Source organism: Heliconius melpomene, chromosome 18 (genome assembly GCF_056956725.1).
Source record: "Heliconius melpomene rosina isolate 202511_hmr_F chromosome 18, ASM5695672v1, whole genome shotgun sequence".
NCBI lineage: Eukaryota > Metazoa > Arthropoda > Insecta > Lepidoptera > Nymphalidae > Heliconius > Heliconius melpomene.
In genome coordinates, this window is record NC_140406.1 from 9,303,277 (window position 1) to 9,317,732 (window position 14,456).

A 14,456-nucleotide genomic window follows, 5' to 3' on the forward strand; every position below is an offset into this window, starting at 1 on the left:
AGCCAAGGCGATGACTTAAAATATATTTTAAAAGTACTCTTTGACTAAAATTGGCATAACAAAGCCTATTAGATGGCATAGTATAGACTAAAAACGACTAAACCCCATGATGTTACATATGGCATATACTAAAAGGCACAAGTATGCGTTTTAATCTATTTAGGGTAATATAAATATGGTGGTAGTTATAGCGAAAGATGTTTGTGTGACCTTATAGTGTTTAATGAATTAATTTATGCATCAATTTTCTAGGAGATGGGTAAGGAATTTTTGAATGGCATGTAAGATTGGCTAGACTTTTAGCAAATCTGTCTTGTGATATATGAGATTTCAAGATTATCTAAATTGTTATTTGACGGAAAAAAATATCTACAAAATGGCGAGAGTTCAGGCGCATACAAAATTAAAAAAAACCATTTCCTTCCCTTTCTTTAAATTAAAAAAAAATATAGAGATATTTAATTTTTTTCCTGTTTTTTATAATAACAAAATAAAACCATAAAATTACCTAATTTTTAACTGTGCTTTGGCAAAAATCTACCTATAGGTATTTCATTGTATAAAAATAAATTATATTAAATTTACGTACATCGTAATTTAACGCCGCATTTGCAAATTGATTATTTCAATATTTCAACAGCAATTGATTTTTTCAAAAGCTAAATACAAATAAAGCTAGGTGACAAAACATGTTTAAAATAACGCATCGACTCCACTGGGTTGAACTACCGTTGTGTGTCGTCATCACCAACCGGTCGGTGAAGGGCAAAACAACCGAATACAGTGAAGTGCTCATAAATGTACTGAAATATAATAAAAAGACACTAATTTACGTAGAAAATCACTGTGACTAAAAATATATATTATGTACTATTATGAAATTACACAATAAACCATTTCAATATTATTATTATACGCTTATACGCTTCACGCTGTATCCCCTTTGCATATTTCAGGATAAGAAGAGGGAACCTGGGAACTTAGTGTTACGACACAGTGCCATTAAGGTCCAGATTCTCACTCACCGCCGAATTCTTGACGTATTGCATATTGTGTGGCGGAATTCAACGCTGCGCTTTGCTACTTTACCAAATCAAGAAATTTAAATATTAAATATTTCATTCCTTCGAGTGGGAATCGAACCCACAACGGTCGCACGCATGTGCTCTATTATTTAAAACCTTTTATTGTATTAAAATTGCGAAGTATATAATTCATATTATGGTCTTTAACTTGTGCCAAGATATGGATTATATCTTAGAATTTAGATCTACGCGTATGCGCAGCGTTTATTGCTTAGTTTTGAAATACACTTGATTTCTCTTTACAAATGTTATTACACTCTATTTTAAGCCTTATGTGCCTAACATAAGAGCTCAAATTATATGTTTAACATTACTCGTCCCTTATGACACATTGATCCTGAGTTCCAAAGTGTTGATTTAAGTAGATAAAAGAGAAATGATTTTATCTCTTTCTAATATATATCGATAAGATATAGCTGTCCTTGTCTAAACTATGAATAGGTGTGGAAAATAATATTATTTACGTCTCAATTACCGTCGGTTTCAATAAAATAATTAAGCTAAATTGTCTTGTGTTCATATAATTTGTTATCCGCTTATTTTAGATTTGAATTTATAATTGTTATTAATAAATGGTTATTGTATATAGAGAGTATACAGCTATTACTATATACATGGACATACAAAATTTCACTACTACTTATAAACGCAGGAGGTAGGCAGAGGGAACCTATCGTTCTTGCACTCCATTTCCCATTTTTCGCCGAAGTCTGGAGACATTGTATGTTGAGTGGCGGAACACCGCCCTTTTTCTCAACACTAAAGCGAAGAAATAAAGATACAAATTTAAATAAATGTTTCATTTCATATTCCAAATAAAATTTCTACAAAATTCAAAAACATACAATTATTCACATTTCACATTATTCGTAATAAAAGTCAACTCTCGTTTCTAGAAATTGGTAGATAAAAGCAATAGAAATTCTCATATCGTATCCACCTAGGCGAGCCCTACGCTACTAAATAACCAACTTCGTATTCTTCTCACAACCCAAAAACCGGACATGTTGCAGAAAGTTCATAAACATGTTCATCTGTCCGTCCGTAACTGGGCTACCGACCGCCAGCGCCAGTGCGTTTTGCATGAATTTTAATGTCGCTGACAGTATTAAATATTGTTCAACTTGGCTTCCTGACTGTAATAATATTGTGTAATACATATTTATAGGTATACGGTTTTTATTATTTTACGAGAGGAGAAAGGGAAGTTAGTGTTACGACACCAAGTACCTTTCTATTTCTATTTTGAAACCATTTTTTATATCGTACAGCTTTTTTCACGGAGTTAAGTTCCTCCGCTCGACACACAATTCCTCCAGAATTCGGCGGACAGGCAGGCATTGAGGTAAGGATGTGTCTTAATGGTAATGGGGTGTTTTTACACTAGTTTCCCAGGTTCCCTATACCTGTAAGCTGTACCTACTTGTCCTTATTTTCTGTGTCCCTATTATTGTATTATGTGTATATTCCTAGTTGGAGAAAGTAGGAAAGTAGTCGTTAAAAGTATCTTATTTAAAACATTTTCAAATAAGTATTAAAGATATGCTTTAATTTTTCAATATCGTAATTCTATGAAAGATATGTAGTTAACTTTAAAAGATTGCAACTAAATATATGAAATATCCTAACTTTCGTAGTAATTTACGCAATGCGTGTACTTATATCAAATAGAGTTTTCCAAGAACTTTATACTCCTCGATGACCCCAGTGAGCCGGATGGATTTCGATAACTAGACCAGTCGGCCGATAGCCGCGCCTTCGCTTCCCGGCGCGTGCTAATATTGCCCAAGTTATCGAGTGTAGCGAGTTAGATTTTTTTAGCTTATGCTATATCCCGCATATAACAAGAAGTTAGAAGGTAGAAGGAACCTAGTGCTAAAACTCTCCATTCCGACTTTTCGTCAAACATTCTACATTTTACGTGTTGAGTGGCTAAACTCAACGCCTCTTTTTGTTTTGTTACTAGAGCGGCAAAATTACAATAATTCATTCCACCGAATGGAAATCGAACTCATAACTGCCGTACGTAAATAAGTCAGACGATGGGTCACGACAGCAGCGAGTAATCTGTATATAGCAGGAAAAGCAGAGGAAACCGTTTCTCAATGTTCTAGTCGTTGCGTGCGTTGCGTTTCTAGTCACTCATGACTCAACCTTAATCTCTCATAGCAGGAAAATGAAATTAATTTAAATATAATCATTCTCTGAGTGGTAATCGAACTCACAAACATCTTTACAATTAAACACTGTATCACTGTGCCACGACGGGCTCAAGTAAAATATTATGAAACTGAAACTAATATCAACATGTGGATATAACTTTATACCACACACCACTTCGAGGCCGCGCCGTTTCCGTCACCTAAAGGAAAAATTGCCAATACATTTCAAGCCTTAAGTTTAGGAGAAAAGAGTGCTTTTTAAATGAAAAGTAGTGTTTTTTTTTGTGAGCCGGCATGCATAGAGTCCAGCGGGTGCGTTAAAAGGAAGTCCGTAGTGTATACGATCTAGATTCTTGCGCGGAGAATTTTAATTTTATTACATTTTACTATTTTGTAACTTGGCGTAAGTATTTTAAATGTTATTTTGTTTAAAACTAGTCGCCGGATGCGACTTTGTACGGATATGAATACAAGTTTCATACATGTTTAAAATTCTTGTTTAGATTGTTATGCTGCGACCGTTCAAAGGCAGCACAGCGGATAATTGCAAACGCGCCGGTTGTGGATTCGATCCACAGTTAGGGGAATTCGTTATTGTCATTTCCTTGCTCAGGTAATAAGATAAAAAGCGTGGCGTTGAGTTCAGTCACTTAACATGCATTGTCTCCAAAACTGGACGGTAAGTGGGAAACAAGGTGCCTTAACACTAGGTTTATAGTCACATGCTTGTACCTTTGCGCCACTATAACCTCGATAATTAATTCTAACGAGCGGGAATTGAACTTACAACTGTCGAGCTTAACGAATAAACTTTTTTCTGTTTTCTCTGCTATGCTGAAATGAAAAAAAAACGTGAAAATGCTTGTTTACGAATGAATCATCTTAAATCACTGTAAAGTGGAATGTGAAAATAAACAGAAAAAGGCCGCGGATAGCCAAAGAGAATTAGTGTCAAAACACTTCTCCTTTCTCTGCCTTTATTGAAAACATTGTGTGAGGGCGGAACACAACGCAGTCTTATAACATCCATTCAGATGTATGATTTATTTCTGATAAATTCCTCCTCGAGACAATATTTTACCTTTAAACTTTCTTATAAATCTTAAATTAATAAAAAAGTGGAATTTTCGAATAAATCATCTTAATCAATTAAAGCTTTCAGCGTAAATTGTATGGAGTAATGAACATATAATACACACGAGATTTAAAGAGAAAGACCCATAAAAAGATTAAACATTTATATCAGCGCTTTCTTAGAAACCCCCATGATTTGCGGCGCGGCGGTAAATAAGGATGTGTGCTTACTGGGCGCGATTCTCATATTTTATTCTTTTTTTTGGGATAATAAGATAAAATGTAGCGTTAAGACATTACGTTTTAGGGCTAAGACGTATTATGTGACGGAACCAAAATCCACGTTGTTTAATTACCCCAGGACCTTTAGTAAAAATGATCATTCCTCTTAACCCATCGTGGTGCAGGGGCACAAGCGTGTGGGTTCGATTCCCAGTCGGAAAATGTAATATTCTGATTTCCTCGCTCTGCTAACAAGTTCACCGGAAAGTCGGAAACGAAAGTGCCTTAATTTGAACGGAGTGTCTTAACTACCGTGATATGTGCGGGATGCTGTGTGAAGCTAAAAAAATAATTTCTCCGAGTGAGGAACGAGGAACGAACGAACGAACAACAACTTCATGTAGGTAAAAAATCCACTCATGGCTTTAAATATTTGATGTTTTTTTTAATAAATTGCATCAGATGCAAGGGAATGTTTTTCGAATGTATGTACCTATATAGTGTATATACCTATATGTATTTCTGTGACATACACACAGCTGGACACTTTTTGACGTATAAGGTCGTTGAATTATATCATTATAACTAAAATGGTATTTGCAAATTAAGTTTTTGTTTTCATTATAATTAACTAGATAAATTCCTTAATAATTCTTTCAACGGTATAGAAGTCGTTGCAAATCAAAAAAAAATTAATGTTTATGCGGGAAACAGCGTGATGTTATATTTGACTTTTTTTACCAACTTACTAGTCAGCACCTTATACATTTTTTTTCTTAAGTAATTAATTACAGGTATATCTCTCTCTATCTGAACGTCCCTTAACAACCCGAATTTTGCTTACCACAATGAAATCTTGATATTTCATGCAATTTTTGTACAGAAAATAATGATTTTAAGCTGCAACCGGATAATGTAATTGATTTTTAATGTATCTCGCTGAAATTCCTTGAGATTTTGTCGGCGTAATTAGTGAACTGACATGGCATTGTTACGTGAGTTAAAACTCGGAGTGTTTTAGCGTTTTGTGTTTTTCTGCCTCCCGTAGGCGGAAAAATAAAGGAGAAGCTGCTGTATTTTAATTATATTTTTATAGCATCACGATCTATCCCGTAAAAGCACGGTAGGCGGAGGGAACCTAGTGTTACAATTTTATACTTGTAAATAGATAGCATTGTATGAACAGCACACGTTCCTAATTTGTGTCAGCTAATCTAATATGATATTTAAACAAATTACATCAACCTATATCAAGTTACTCACGGATTAGAATTTCTTCGAAATAAGAAGATGACAGCATAGATTTCAAAGATACATTATACTTCAGATGCTTCAACCTTTTTTTTTTGTTTTTATGATATTACTCATAATTTTGCAAGGCAAAATAAGGAAAAAACTTAGTCTTAAAACACTGTTCTCATTGATACAAATTCTCCTTTCCCTAGTATACTTCCCTAGGAAAAAATATTTGGTTGTATGTCAGTCAGTCAATAATGAAAAATTTTATGTATGTAAGTAGGTAGATAGATTCATGTACCTACCTATTGCTTCATTTTATTTTATGGTGGTAAGGTAATTTACGTTATAGAGTTAATGAATACTTTATGGCTTTTGAACTAACTTAATTGACTGAGTTCCACAACTCAACACCCAAGTTTCCAATTTCGGGCGCAAAGTATAAAACGAAGTATCTTTACACTGAATTTTGTCTGCCTACTCTGCTGTATAATGTTGTCATTATTATATGAATAATAAATATAATGAATCGCCATTTTGATCTTAAAGGTGTAGCAAATCTGTCGTTACACTAGTATTCGTAGTACTTTGCCTAGATAAAGCTTAATAAGCAAAAGATTAAATTACAATTCAATTAATGAAATGGAGTTAAAATCTTTATTTTAATTTTTAACTTTTAAGCATGTCTTGGGTATTTTACAAAAAATTATAAATACACAAAAAACACTTGAAATTATATTTAACATTTCTTTTATCAGTCAGAAATCACAAATTAAATTTTAATTTATTATCTATTATTTTTATAACTTTTTTTATCACGCAATGTCTCGAATTTGAGTGGAAGGTGGAAAACTAAAATTTGAACTAAAAATTTTGAAAATGGACTCTCTTCCTACAATGCAATGCGTAGAAATACGTTTTTTAGTGCGAAAGCGAATTTAGTGGTTAAGTTCAGGGTTTTTAATAATCTTGTAGAAAATACTGATTCAATATAATAAAACATTTTTTGTCCAGCAGTGGGATGTTAATTGGTTGTAACTTACGACGACGAGACAGGGCGTGACGTATGTCAGTACATAAATTACCCCAACCTTACATAAAGATGGGTACCACATATATCTGAACTTTCTCCTGACAGAGCTTATTAAAGCTTGTTGTTACAGAGTAGGTTAATATACATGATTCGATCGATTAATACTAGTATTAATATTTGTTTCTTTACCATTGTGTTTTGTTAACCAGTATAACAACACAATTGTGTTTTTCATTAGAATGGTTGTTTCATAATGTGTGTGTAAAATATGCATCGAAATATTAATGAATATTCAATTAGTATTTATGATTTTTTTTCGTGACGGACAGACAAGCACTAAAAAAACCACTGGACTCGAAAAGCTCAGATCTAGCAGGTAGGGAACGGTAGGTAGGTGGGTAAAGGAGTGTAAGGAAGCACTAATGGAGGATTTCGCGAAGGCCCTATGGAAACGAGAAAATACGTAACCTTGCATTTTTCGTCTTAAAGTTAAAGATTTTAAAAATCACAATATGGATAAAGGAACCTATTTTTAATCTTAAAAGTTCTGTTTCAGTATTACACTGTGTCTGAAACGGTAATGTCGTTGTTTCTATATAGTTTACGTAAAGCTCTCGTTATAACGAACTGATAAGCTTACTTTTTAATTTATTAAATAGGGCGCAAATACTATGATTGATATAATTAATTAACTGAATGGATAGTTTACTATTTAATTTTTATTCTATGGCTTTTTAATTCTTACAATTACTACTACTTCTTGGCCAAGCATAATACTCTATTCAGACAGACAAAAATTGACAATGGAGTGTCTTAACGCTAGGTTACCTGAATCCCTTCTAAAATGAAACTAAAAAACTAAAATAAAAAAATCCTTATTAAAATTTTCAATTAATTTCTTTGAAATAACAAACCGAGGGTGGCGTCACATTGAAGTTATAAATCTGACACAACCATATTTTTTATAGAAACGTCAAAATATATAAGCACACACATTCATAATGTAAGATTGTCAATTATACATTTATAAATGTATATAACCATCATTTCCTTGCTAATGTTAACGATAATGTCTGTATTTATTTATTTGAAAGCTCAAATAAAATTTAAATTTTAGGTTTTGTATGGACAATGTATGCTGTATCTGAAGAATAATATATTTATATTCTATCTTCAATAGGCTATTATCCAGTTGGGACGGAATCGTGCATATAAATATGCAAAAGCCATAAGTTCAATACATTTTTGTTGGCAAAAATGTTCGAGACTTAATTGCGTCGTTAGCCCTCCGCAATGCATTGTTCGTCACTGATAAAAAGGCTTATTGAAATTTTTCTCCAGATCGCCCCCTAGCTACTGATTTTATTATTTTATAGTGGTTGTTTCCCATGACTTTTAATATGGATCTACTTAAGAACTTTTTTTTTGACTGTACTACTTACTTCTAACTCCCACTCGGGTGCAACGAATATTTTTTTATCTCTCAGGCTCTATAACAAGACATATCGCAGCGTTGAGTTCTGCCACATAACTCCCAAAGTCACTAAAATTGGGCGATTGGTTCCACGCTAGGAACGCTAGGTTCCACGGATTGCCTATATGATACCCTGCTATATGATGGGTACTGAGAAAAGCTAAAAAAATCCAATAAACTTAGCCATTTTAGTTAACAATTGGACATTATTAAACATCACACAAAAAATGACATTTCACAAGAGCTCTTTGAAACAAAGTACCCTTGTAATTGATGCTCCAAAATATACATACGTGATGAATTGTCTGCTCGAAGACGAACCAAAAAGAACAGAACAAGTTTTAATTCTGTCAACATTGTAAATATCTGGGGGAAAAACAACTCGTAAAAATGTCGATTGTGTACACAGCTAGTCTCTATATACAAGAAGTTGATGGACATGGATGGATGGGCGGTTTTTTATGTATATATTTTTATTTTCACACCCATCCCCATAGAACAGACAGTTAAATTCCTTGAAGGCAGGATATATACCTAGTATTATATTAAATACGTTCTGCTTACATAACTCAGAGTAGGCATTCAGAGCAAAAAACAAAAATTACCAATTAAAAATTTGTACTAAACGACGCTACCCAGCGGGAGAGCCATCAGGCTTCTCGCAAAGTCGTTAAGTGTTTGTTAAACAACGTCCTTTGAATTTTCTATATATTGGCATTATTGGCTTGAAAAACTAGTGACAGTAATTGTTAAGATAGCTGTTCTTAGTTTTTGTATTTAGTTTTTATATTTATTTTTCTTTTTTCGATTGTATATTTTTCACTCTGGTAGATAAAACGTGACGCTGTGTTTTGAAAATATTGAAAATTCGGGCAGAAAGTGGAGAGCGTATTATCTTCTCTTCTTGCTCTGCTATATAAATTTTTCATGTTGAGTGGCGAAACTCCACCAAATCCAAACTCCAACTCTTCAATTATATAAACAGTCCTATATCAGTTCTGACAGTAGCATCTGAGAGTTTATAACAGCTTTCGAACTTATAACTATTCTAAAGAAAACTGTTAGGTTAATATATCCAAATAGAACCGAATCAACAAGTAGTTAATTAGTATAATTAATTTACAAATTCACGAACATGTGGTGTGAAGTATTTCACGGATTGAGCGGATGGACCCCCGCAGTTTCATGATTATACCGATTTTAATGAAGCACATACATATAGCATTCGTGTTTCAGGAAAAAATATTTTAATTTTTTCTTACTAGTGAGGACGTCACGGTGAGAATGTCGGAGAACGTGCTCAAGTGGTTTGGCCACATCGCGAGAATGAGTGATGAATGAATAACAAAAAAGTTTTATGAAGCAAGAACCATTGGTAAGAGAGGCAGGGGGTGATCTCTGGACTTTTGAGAACACAGTATCAATGATATTGGAGGAAGTCACGTATAAGGCTTAAGGACCCCCCAGGAGCTTGATGGCCATGGACGACTCGAAAGAGGTATGCAGAGATTGTACATTTGGCGCTCCCTTCTCCATTTTCTTCTTGATAGTGGATACCCCATTCTTTTCAGGAAAAAAGATTATATAATTTAAGTAACTCACATATTTTTTTTCGGGATGATAAAGACTTATCCAGACCCCATTAGTTCATTTTTAGACATTCCTTTATAGACTCCCTGTTCATGATAAAGATTGTAACTCAATGCTGCAATTTGATTACGTTTGCGCTGAAACTAATATTACATTAAAACAAAGAAAAGTTCCTATTATTCAAAATTAAATATGACATGTACCTACTTTAAAATAAATGATAGTTTTTCAGCTCTTCACCCAAAAACCAATGCCGTGCTTTAATCCGCCAGAGCAGCAAAATTAAAATAATTTGTGTCGTAAGTTTGAATCGAACCCACAACCATCGAATTTACGATCAGGCTTTCCTATTACGACACGGCGACCACCACTTTAAGCACACCGCAATAATTGAATAGTTGACAAAAGAACGGGCTTTGCACAATAAATTGCTGGGTATTATACGCGAACAATTGATAGCACTTAGTTGCCATATTTTGAGGCAATCTTAGAACCTTGTACAGTACTAGGAAGCTGTAATACGATGCATTTTATCTTATTGACTCATTCTGTTTACTTTTGTGTCACGTAATGCTAAGATTGAATCTTAATATAAGTTTTAGTGGGTGATATGCTCAGGTTTGATGAGGATATTTTAAATTATAATTGTTATAAATTCCTAAAAATCTATTTATTTATCTGTTTAATATAAAAAAATAAGTAATAAGTAACACAAAAAAGAAATATCTTAATAATAACACACTAGGTTCCCACATTCCCTCTGCCTACCCTGCTATGTGTGAGATCCAGCGTGAAGCTAAAGAGGTAGCTGATTTAAATATTTTCATTTGGTTTCCTCTGTCGACGTTGATGTGCAGGAAGAAAGGAGAAACTTAAACATTAGCTATTTAGGTGACCTGTACAATTGTACATGACTTCACATGCGTCAACGGTTTTCACTCATATGGTCAATATTGACATAACGACTTAAATAATGGTAGACGATGTAGCAAAGTTGCGAATTTAAAGGTAAATCTTATCTAATCTTGACCTACTCGTATTTCGAATTTTGCACTTCCTATAAAACAATATTATTTAAAACAATATTTTAAAGTGTTTTTTCACACTAAGGAAATTAAAATATTTATTAAAACCTGTACGTCTTGGACGGTGTCCCGTTACGTACAAATTTCAATACATTTTCTAAAAAATATTCTTTTTCTATTCCTGATAATATAATAAAATTACTAAAAATATAATAGATTGTTAAAAATGACACCTTTTGCGGTAATGGATTCCTTCAACAATGCTTTTCAAACAAAATTCTCATACAAATGATTTACCAATACATACATATGTAGTTCCCAGGCCCCGCCCACTAAGCGTACATACAATAATTAGTAAAGCCACCAATCGGTGTAAAATATTTGTTATCACTTACGTCAGTGTTTGGTAAAAAATATAATAAAAAAACGATAAATTTGGTGATTATGTAATGACTTTGCAAACATTTTTATAGTGTTGAGTTACGTCACTCAATGTACAAAATGGAGAACGGAATGTCCTGACACTAGATTCTCTCGGCTTGCCGAGCTATATGGAGTGAAATACAAAAAAAATATTGGCGTATTATGGTCGCATCGTTGAATTCTGTCTTGAAAATAATTGTGGGGTCGCATCAGTAATTTTTGGCTACATTGCAAAAAAGTTATAATAAAAAATGGTTGTCACATCAGATACAATGTATCAAATTGTCACAATAATTTTTGCCAAAAAAAATTAAAGTTTAAATGTGCGTGTAGTATCGGACGGATTGACTTATCTATGTTTAGTGATTGATCATTTGATTTCAAGGCGAGTGAGTTCGATGCCCACTGTGGAGATTATTAAAAGAGATTTTAATTTATTAATAATAATTATAATTATTAATATTTGAGATATATTTACAGCAACGCGCGACGTTGAGTTTCAGGCCCGAAGTCAATTAAGGAGTACCTTCACAGTAGGTTGATTACCGACCCTGTTATGAGATATACTGCATGAAACTAAAAAAATGTGTGAAATAAAAAAGTGAAAAATAAAACAATATTCAAAAAAATACCTTCCTCCGTAACGAAGGTTCCCAGCCAATTTAACCTAACTGAGCGAAACTTTTGAACGAGGTGTAATTGTTTTATACCCTACAAAGGATATTTAGTGATACAATCATTTAGCGCCGGTCTTAAGCAGTTAGCACTTTTAACTTTAACTATGTAACAAGTTAACATTTGTTCATTATTTAACACTATTGATATGTGGGAAAGAATGAAACTAAGTTCTTAGGGTTAGGAAAAATTGGTATGCGTTTTGTATTAACTTTTTTTAAGTAATTTCAATTAAAGTTATTTACTGCACTTATTTAGAAAAAAAATTGATATACGATTTATATACTCTTCATACCTTAAATATGTAGTGTCGCAGTAGTGGTAGTGGTCCGCAATTCTAGAAAATTGGGCGGAAAGTGGGTCACTAGCAGCGTGTCTTGGCTCTAGATTTCTACCCTGCCTACAGTCTACAGTTACAGCGTGAAAATCAAATCAAATCATTGCGTCATTCGTGTTAAGTGGAATAAAACCATTGCGTGTTAAGTGGAATAAAATTAAATATATTTGGGTGGAGTGTGTGACAATTTACAACTAAAAAATGGGTGACATTATAAAAATACAATTTTCTGTCAGAATTACTAGTTCACTTAAAAATCAGTGTAAATTCTCACAGCTCTCAAGTAGAGTTTATCCTTGACCGACCGCTGAATCATCACGACTCAAAATGATTTATAGCGGTACTGCAAATTAAATGTCATCCCTTCTGGGTCAAAGGCGATAGGTAGGGGAGAGCGGGGCCAAAAGTTCTGATTTTTTTTTAACCTCAAATATTGCTACGAATACTTGATTTTAGTATTTATACAATATAATCAAATTAAACTTACATATCTAGACTTGCAATTAAAACAGTAATTTGGGGTATTCTTTGTAAGACTTTTTATTATGAATTTTTTTATGACTGAAGTCGGAAAGTAACAACTTACCCCGACTTGGGGCAAGTTGTTAACAGACCGGGGTAAATTGTTACCATATTTTTAAAGCTATTATTTGCAAAATAAAAAACAATGAATAATCGAAAAAAGCCTGTTTATTTAAGAAATAATCAACAGTATCGTAATAATTACCAGGCGCAAAAACAAATCTTTTTTAACCGACTTCTGTAAGAAAAGAAGATTATCAATTCGACTGTTTCTTTTTTTTATGTATGTTACTTCATAACTTTTGATTAGGTGAACCGATTTTGATGATTTTTTTTTTATTTGAAAGGTAGTGCTTCCCATGTGGGAACCAATTTTTTTTTGGTCTATTTTTGACAATTTTGTCTATGAGAAAATCACATAAGTATTAAATTTGTATTGGTACGTGTGCGACAAAATGACGAATAACTCAATATCACGCCAACCGATTCTAATGATTCTTTTCTTATTTGAAAGAATACACTTCAAGGATAGTTTGATAAAAGTTTGGTTAGGTTCTGATTATAAAATCCGGTCAAAATTGAGAAAATTTGTTTTTATTTTGGTAAATATTGCTTATACTGGAATAGCTTCAAGGGAAAACTTTGTTAAAATTATTATCAGAAGTAAGATTCCCCATCGTTGCATTTCTTTTCAACCAACCTTAAAAAAAGAAGTTTTCATTTTCAACCGACTTCAAAAAAAGAGAGGTTCCCAATTAGCCCGAATATTTTTTATGTATTTTCTTGTTAATATACCAAAATGTTAGTTTCCACAAAAATAATACCTAATTGAGTCAAGTTTTATATATCACAACAGATGCCACTCGTTAACAACCACTACCACCACAACCAACACTCGTTTAAGAAGTATCCTTTTAAGGTCACTTATCACTTAAAATCGTGAAAGAATTAATTTTGAAAAAAAAACCGAGCCGAAAAACAACGGAAGTAAAAAGTAAAAGATAATTTTACATAAAATAAAACTTATTTTGATTTTGTTAAACCAAAATAATAAACAAAAAATTTATACCTTTAGGTTTTTGCACTTAATATGTATATGTAATTCTTTGGTAACAGTTTTTATCTTATTCCTGCAATCTTTGAAAACTACATCCGCTGCTTTTTGCATCAACTCATATGGCACATAACCTCGAGTTGATTTCCGAGCATAAGTCCGCATGTTACTAAATTGCAATATTTTTTAGTATGAAAAATTACAATATTTACATCCCATTATTGGTACAAATGAATTGGCGAAAGTTTTTCGTCACAACAATAGGTCACAACATGCCCCAAACAAAGGGAACATCTAGCCCCAAAAACACGTGTTGAAAAAAAATTAAATACAAATAAGATATAGAAAACATAAATAATTTACAAATAGTGTTCCGAAATAGTAGGTAATATAATGTAAAAAAAACACTAACATACTCGAGGCTAATCGTTAAAATTTGTGAGATAGACCAAAAATATGAAATGCAAAAATATTTACAATCGTGCACCAACGACACCCGTGTGCTATTCCATTGGTTTCGGGTGCCACTGGATTGTTCAATATG

The 14,456-nt window shown here is 33.0% G+C and overlaps 1 protein-coding gene across 1 annotated transcript in view; it reads left to right on the forward strand.

The window, feature by feature from the left end:
- Nucleotides 1-14,456, forward strand: part of bs (serum response factor blistered) — a 181,238-nt gene that overhangs the window by 72,176 nt on the left and 94,606 nt on the right. The window lies entirely within an intron of this gene.